Raw genomic sequence first — 8,334 nt, 5'->3', positions numbered from 1 at the left:
GCTGAATTCAGACAACGGACTCCCTTTGAGAAGTTCATCAAAACACATTCTGGGTTTCCTCGCTGTACAAACTCCTCATAGAAAGTCAGACTCCTTTGCAATGGTTTTAGATGAAAGAATGGGCAGCATCGCTGGGCTGTGAAATCCCAAGGGGAATGTGGGAAATAATGGTGTAGTGTCTGTATACACGGAAAGAATGCATAGTATGCACTCAAAACTATCGTCCAAGTGTTGGAGGGGGTGTGACGACAAAGGAGACTGGGATTGTACTTGAGGGGGGGCGCCCAACTCTCAATCCTTTCTGGGAAGAAGTTGGGAGATGTATTTGCCATGAGCAGGGAGATGGACACAATGATATGGCTATGCGGCTTGCAGCACCCAGACAAAATGATTCACACTAAAAGACAAATGAGGGCCTATATGGTCCTTATCATAGCTGTGTGGCTGGTAATAGCAAAGAAATGTAAGCAGAGACAGCCGCTGACAGAATTTGACTGGTTGCAAAAAGTATGGAGGTTTGTAGCCCTTGAGTGGGTAACATATAGTCTGCAAGAGGTTTGAGAGGACTTTAAACAAGATTGGGTGCAAGTGTTGTAATTTCTTCAAAATGACTTTAAGGAACAATGGTGTCGCACAAGTTGAAGATTTCGGACATGCTCTGAACTTTAACGGCTGGATCCCCAGAGGGGATAATGATACGCGTTTGTACCTTCTGGCGTTTGGTTTATTGGGGTGAGAAGGGAAAAGGGGGGTGTTGAATGTTGCAATATTAATCACACTTTTTTTTTAATGAGATGGAAATAGTTATCCTGGTACAGGTCACAAACATTGGCAAATATGTCAACATGTCCAATGTGGTATGGTAGTCAAAATGTTCACAGAAACAGAGACAAGAAAATAATGCAGGAATTTAATAATAGTGGCACATAATGTCGTTCTACTTTCTGTTTAATAAAGGATACCATGGCCAAGTTGTGGTGGGGGAGGACTTGGAAGGTAGGGCAGGGGTTCAGGGGTGTCCCCGTGAAAGGGTTTGTGTCATTAATTTTAGAGCTTATTATAGATTTGCCTCACAGTGTAAATAATATGCTGCACCTTTTATTTTACGGCCTGAAAGTATTTCATATAAGCTAATCACTTGTTATAAGTTGGGCTTCAGTGATCGTAAAGCTTACTTGCAAGAGTAAGCTTGACTCAGGAGGAAGTAGCGTGATTCTTATCTCGCGTGCGTAAGCAGACAGTTAAACAAGATTTTCAGTTTCACTGTTGGGTTAACAACTATGATTGGGTCCGTTCCTTTCGCTTATGCCCTTAAAAAAATAACCAATATTTGATTTCCCAACTTCCAACACATCGATGATTTGCGACAATGTTTTAACAGTGGTACTTTTAAACGTGCCATTATTTTCATCAGAGCACAATATTTAACCACTTAATTTTTTCAATGACATTTCTACAACACAATGGGCCTCATTACGACCCTGGCGCTAATGGGTTAACAGCGCCGTAAAAGGCTGCGGTGCTGTTAACCCATTAGTGCCTTACTACGAGGTCCCTTTGCGGGACCCGACCTGAACAGCTGGTCTAGACCAGCCGTTAAAGTAGGGACCCGCAAAGGGACCTTGGTGCTAAGTACGGTACCGCAACCTGCGGTACCATACTTAGCGCCTTCCCCAGTCCCACTGAGCCTTATGGGGCAGAAATGGGAATGGGGAAGGGCCAATGTTCAATGGGGAACTACCGCCCCGCCAACCTTGGAATGGGGTGGTAATTCCCCATTGAACATTGGCAGACTCGTTACTAATAGCGCCATGGTTTAGCGCCAGTATCGTAATGAGGGCCAATGTTTTTAAAACGTTAATATCACATACAACCTTCAATGTCATTTTGGGGGAAGCTCATTTAGTTTAGTTTTGTTTTCGTTTGGTTTGCTTCTTTCCATTCTAGGATTAGTAGTTTTGTGTTTCCCATTATATATCCAGGAATATGAATTCTAAAATGCAATGAAAAATTCAGGGCTGTATGTATTGGGAATATCTAAAGCACACACCTTTTGCCGAAGGTCCACCTCCAACATTAACAGCAGACTTGCAAATTGTGCCTCCTCTATATTTTGTATGGGTGCCTCTTAGGTCAATGGCCTATCACCAATGTCTAATATATCTTGCTCCCAGGGAACAAGCTATTAAACCATCACGTTTCCCTCACAGGCACTCCAATAAGCAAATCATTTCTTTCGTTGTCCTTGCCTCCATAGCAAACTTTAGACACCACTGTGTTGCCTTGGTTCCTAAACCCCCTATACCACATAACTTGTCAAAACTGTCAGGATCTTAGCTGAAGGTTTGTATACTGTGTTGTGTATGCCCTGTACAGGAACAAAATATAGCAGACGCTCGGGGTCATTTTGTTTCCTTTAATGATATTTGACAGTGTTAACGAGCTCTCTCTTATCCTCTGCCCCTTTCTGGTAGAAGGGAGCTTCTGTGGAAGGTCGGAATCCTGGTTGATGTTGTAATTTACACCCAAGAGGTGTGACGAATAAAATCTTGCAACTTGCACCTTCTCTACTGTCCTTCTCTGGCTCTGCTCTCTTACACTGGTACTCTTTGTCAGGAACCTGTAAAACAAAAGCAGTTAAATAAAAACATGTTGTCCCTTCTTCTACCGCTGTCTCCTTGTCTGATCAGTCAGGCCAACATTTCGTTTAATCATAGGAAGACTGGTTTGCACCACAGATGTGCAACCATGGAAAGCCATATTTCATCTTGGACATAGCGTTTAGCATATTATTATCTCCCCATTATGTGTGTGTTCAGTTCCCCCTTTGCATAAACTGGCTGGCCAGTAACTCACTTGGTAGCTGATTTCCTCACTTCTGCCACAGTTCTCCAGAGTCCCCTCCCTCCACAAATGTGTAGAGGTGAAGTGCCAAACCATCATGTGTCAAAATCATTTTTTCTATTTCATCTAACAATTTAATTCTTACAATTGCAAAGTTAAACATTTTATTTGTTTTTAGGACACGTTTTATATTAATTAAAGAAGAGAAAGTCAACTTCCCATAAGACTGCCTTCTCTCAGAAATGATGACACCCTCGACCCCTAAATATGCAACCCAACATCCAACATGTTTAATTTTTCGCAAACTCTGCAGGAATAACTCTAAACTCTCCCAGACACTTAGGTGGAGGGTTGACCAGGGCATGCAAGGGAAACAAGTAAAAGATGGAATAACAGATATGTCAAAAACACCTCAAACACTAAACGCACATACTCCTTCACACCCTCAGTGGACCGAATAGTAACCTCCAACTCAGATGCCTAGAACCCAAGAAGCTGGGCCTACATTGGATCTATGTGATCACTGCGCTGCTGAAAATATCGACTCAAAAAATGCTGACTGCAATAACTGTGACGCAGTGATCACATAGTTGAAATATGGGACTTGCAAATAAGGTTTAAATACAGTTTCTTATTAAATATATTGAACAGTATAATGCCTCTTTATTTGTCTGCTTAAATGGTGTTGATTACTGTGTGTATTATGGAGACGCTTTGTAGCCGGTAGAAAACGGCTCTGTGAATAATCCTTGCTCGGCTCACCCGCTACGCACACTTCTTTCCTTCACTCTTCCAACTCCTCTCTATCCCTGCAACGCCAGTTCCCTCCCACTTATGTGGGGCTGAGCTTGCGCCACAGGGTTCACTTTTGTTTTCCACTTTATATATATATTTTTTTACTTTCTTGTCCCCCCAGGGACGTCATTTCACCAAAATGCCAGGGGTCACGGAAGTGACATCACAAGGTCACGCCCCCAAGAGTGACATCACAGGAAGTGATTTCATTTGACCACAACCCCGTGTGACATCACATGAAGTGCTGTCATTTGACCACACCCCGCGTGACATCTCAGGAAGTGGCATCACATAGCATTGTTTCTAAGTACACTACGAACAATATGGTCACGATAATCCTGTAAATTGATGTACATTTCATACAAGAATGGATCACCATATGTATCATTAATATCAGTGCGTATTGGCCCATATTACCAAATCACTGTGAATGCAAGCAGACGTCCAAGGCCAAGCGATAATGGTGTTTTAATATATAGCACTTAAGCTTAAGCACTTCATTTAGAACAACTATACATACAATATCACACAACCTGTGTTGGTACTCTTTCTAAACCTGCTGCGGTCATCAGTACTCCTGCTCCTTCAATCACAACAACAGCCATGCACATACACATTCAACCATAATACATGGAAATAAACCAACATGCATGAATCCTCACCACAGGGCAAGAATGGAAGCCAATGCACAAAATAACAGCAGCAGCACTGCACTTTTCTTGACTTACTTACTTTTTCAGCAGGGGCCATCAGATGAGTCTGTCTCTCTCTCTCTCTCCTTGAGCGAGTCGCGGCTCCTGCGCTCGCCTCGCCAACTAGGGCCCTGGCCTGGGGTCCAAATGGCCAAGAAGCAAGCAGCCAGCAGCAGGGCAGGCACCGAGCTCCAAAAAACACAGGCCCGACCTCAGCTTACAGCCTGTCTCTAACCACCTCCAGAACGGTCTGAGGTCTCCCCAAGTTTGTGCCGTTTTGATGGATGGCCCAATAGATCGTTTGTATGCCCTGGTGAGTGTTTCGAAGAGGGCAGGCGCAAACGTCCGAAAAGTACCGAGGCCCGGCCCGGGAGACATACGTTCCTGCCCCAGCATCCTGAAGTGGACACCTTCCGCGATCAGGGCTGCAGCGCTCTTGAGCCTACCCTGTGGAGGAGCCATCATCGGGAGAAGCCGGTCTCCCACAGCGAGAACTATTGCATGAATACAGGAGGCGTCGAACCCTTGGAAGGATAAGCACAGCGGCTTCGGCTGGGGGCTCTTACCCGCTGGCGGAGCAGATGCTGGAGGCTCCCCTGGGTCAGACTCTTGCTGGGAGTGTAGCGAAAGGCAAAGGCGGACCCCTGACTCCCTCCTGTGTCTGTGGTGGAAGCCTGCGCCTGGCTGACTGAGGTGAGCGGATCAGGGAGGTGGGGTTCCCGCATGAAGCGTGGCGTTACCGGGAGGAAAGGCAGTGAGGAAACGGGCCCTGAAATGCCAGCGCACATCTGATCCTGATGTGGGGGGAAGGGGCAATCTGCTCTGCTTCCCTGCCTCGGGCCCAGACGAGGTTTGGTTGCTAAGCAACCACAGCTCGAGTAATAGACCTGAAGGCATTGGCACATCGCGCCGGTGCCTTCAGGTCTACTACTCGAGCTTGGTTGCTAAGCAACCATAGCTCGTCCGGGCCCACCGGGTGGCTCTCTGCTTCCTCTGGCCAGGCCTGGGGTCGGTGGCGCCAGGAGCTTGCTCGTTTTAAAAAAAAATAGTTTGTAGCAAACTATGTATTAAAAAAATGCATGCTCCAGGCCAGGCCAGAGGTCGCAGAATTATTCCAGAGGTCGCTGGGGAAATGGCAGAGGTCACTCAAGCGAACTCTGGCGACCCCCAATTGACGTCCCTGTGTCCCCCGCTTTCCATTTAAGGGCTGTGGAGGACACTCCCTTCACTCAGGACCTGTTCAAAATCTACTAGGAAATGGTGTCATCAAAGCAAGCAGCAGCAACAGCAAATCACATCCCATATCAGTGTCTCTGCTAAATCCATAGCTCACTTTTTAATGACACAATCGCCATCCTTTATTAAACATCTTTTTTATTAACAGTTTATTAAAAATCATACAAAACTTCTTATACAATCAAGAACAGAATGCAATAACAGAACAGAAGATACAACCCAGTAATACAAAATGATTAAAAGGGAAGAAAAAGTAAAGGCGAGAGAAAAATAAAAATAAAAATCCCTTCTCACCTTGTCAATCCCACACAAACCCCCCAAAATAGTTAATCCAGATCTAAAAAACGACCCAAATCTCATACAATTGCTTACATTTTTTCTATTGTTTCAATAGGACCCTCTCAACATGAGACAGAGCATATATCTTCTGCAACCATACTGATCTAGCTGGATAAATGTCAGATTTCCGTTCGGGCTGAATATAATTTTTTGCATTTTAGCAACCAACGAAGCCTTAATGCACATGCACTTTTGCAGGTAAGACAAGATCCCCAACAAAACATCTTCCCCCAAAATCAGAGTTTCAAAGTCATATTCCAAATCCACCCCTAGCACAATGTTCAGCACATCTGCAATATCATTCCAGAAATCCTGTACCATGGGACAATCCCAGAGCATATGTTCCAAAGTGCGGGTTTTATGTTTACAACCCCAAAACGCATTAGAATCAATCATTCCCCGATTGTACATCCTCCAATAAACCCTATTTAAAAGTTTGAGCTGCCTCACCCTTTCACCTAGGTTAAACAACATTTTATGCATGTTCCGACAAATTGATTTCCTTCTTGCCTCTGCCATCTCAGAAGTGAGGCAATCGGACCACACTTCAAACAGCTTGGCATTACGCATCTGCATGCCACCCAAAAGCTTGTAAACCAATAAGACCATATGGTCTTGTGTACCCGCAAGTACAATGGCCTCCTTCGCATATGCACTGTTCATATCCTGACCCAATGAGGCCATAGCCATTCACAGAGATCTATACTCCCCGTAAGTGCACTCATTGAGACCTCTGGAGTCCCTGAGACTCATGAAAGAAACAAACCTCCCATCCTCAACCATCTCACCACATACCTTCCAAATACCAAGTTGACCAAAATATTGCTTTGTTATTAAGCCTGATGGACGGGTTAAACCACAAGGAAGCATCCTTCCCACAATAAGCATCTCTGGTCAATTGTTTCGAAATCACAAGCCAACGAGCCTTAAGAATTCTGTCGGTGCTACTCCATCAAACCCTCTGGTGTTCTTAGTCATTAACAAAGCGAATGGCTCTGGCGGGCCACTGAAACTGGCCTCAGCTAATGTCCAATCATCCAAAGAGGTCTCCAGAAAGGGTAACAGATGCCGTGTCTAGAAGATGATATCGTAAAACATTAGGCAGACTCATACCATCCTTGTCAAATGGTAGCTGCAACTTCAATCAGAGAAGCTCCGGAAGGGACGACTTCTTCCCTTGGGTTATTGGGACCAACTAACGCTGAGACAAACTCCACTTTGGCGCAATCCCCGACTTGCTGTGCATCCCCGTTGCTGCAGCAGCCCAATGCCAGGGGATGAGTGTCCATAACCGAGTGCAACATTTTACGCGGAACAAATCCGGCTTAAAGCTGCAGGAGCCTCCTAAGGACACTCCAGAAGCAGGAAATCCAGATCCAGAGTCCCCTAACCAGAGTGCAAGACCGAGGGAGCAAGGGAAGTCCAACCAGAGATATTCGTTCTGTATCAGTGCTGTTTCTGAAGCACTGAAATTGCAAAGTGCCGGTGAATCGAAGAGAGCCCATAGCTGCTGACGACCTTCCCAAGTACTGCAGCAGGAGCCCTCCAGACGTCCTCCCTCTTGTCCCCATGACTCAGGCTCAGGAACCAGGGCCTGCTTGACTGTAGCAAGACGGAATCTAGATGGACCAGAGGTACTGTTTGGGCTTGGGGTACTTACCTTCTTGCCTTGAGTTGTGCTGTCTCACTTAAGGCTGCCACTTAACTTTCTGAGTTGATTTCAACTCCCTTTTCACAGGCTTAACAGATTGTGTTCCTAACAGGTGATTTTCTGAGCTCTCTGACTTTGTGAACGACTTTATCCAAGAAGTGCATCAGAACTATTGACTTTGTCCAAATAACTTTGGCTGTCCTTGCTCCCTAAAGGCACCTTTCTAAATCCATTGATTTAGGCATTGTTTTGTCCCTCCATAGGTGGTAACTTGTTTTAGACTGTTACTGCTAGGAAAGGCTTATCTAGATGTCATTGAGGATTCAGTTGTCCTCACATTTTTAAGAAACTGTTCTAACCTTTCTATTTTTCCCTAACCCTTCCTTTCTGAGACTCGGAGTCAAAAAGTATATTGGTGTTATGTATAAATGCAAATACTATCCTTGTAATTGAAGTCATTTCAGGGGTAGGAGAAATGTATTAAGCATATCCAAAGAGTATTCCACCAGCTTCATTGAGCCTGAAAAGTAATTCAAAAGTTTGCTTGAACTGTTACAAACAATTGCCTTTTTAAAGAATGCTTACTAAAACTGATGTTAAATAAATAAATAAATATATATATAACTGAAACATTGAGTGTAAGTGTTACTTGGTTACTTGTATTGACCGATTTCATCAGTACAGGTCACATTTACCCCTCTTGCGATAGGCCTGGCTGCTCAGTCACACTACCAACTTGTGTAGTACAGATTTATATCAAAAGGTGGGTTACCTAAT

The 8,334-nt window shown here is 44.6% G+C and overlaps 1 long non-coding RNA gene across 2 annotated transcripts in view; it reads right to left on the bottom strand.

Annotated features, from left to right (window-relative positions):
* Positions 1-2,402: 2,402 nt before the first annotated feature.
* The window catches only part of LOC138493319 (uncharacterized), a 255,392-nt gene continuing 249,460 nt past the window's right edge, over positions 2,403-8,334 (bottom strand). For both annotated transcript variants that reach the window (XR_011276376.1, XR_011276377.1), the window contains one exon: positions 2,403-2,620. This is a non-coding gene — a long non-coding RNA (uncharacterized lncRNA). The remainder of the gene's footprint in view (positions 2,621-8,334) is intronic.

Source organism: Ambystoma mexicanum, chromosome 10, assembly GCF_040938575.1.
Source record: "Ambystoma mexicanum isolate Mex_15411 chromosome 10, UKY_AmexF1_1, whole genome shotgun sequence".
Taxonomy (NCBI): Eukaryota; Metazoa; Chordata; class Amphibia; order Caudata; family Ambystomatidae; genus Ambystoma; species Ambystoma mexicanum.
The sequence above is the reverse complement of the archived record's forward strand: the minus strand, read 5'-3'. Positions and strand labels throughout refer to the sequence as shown.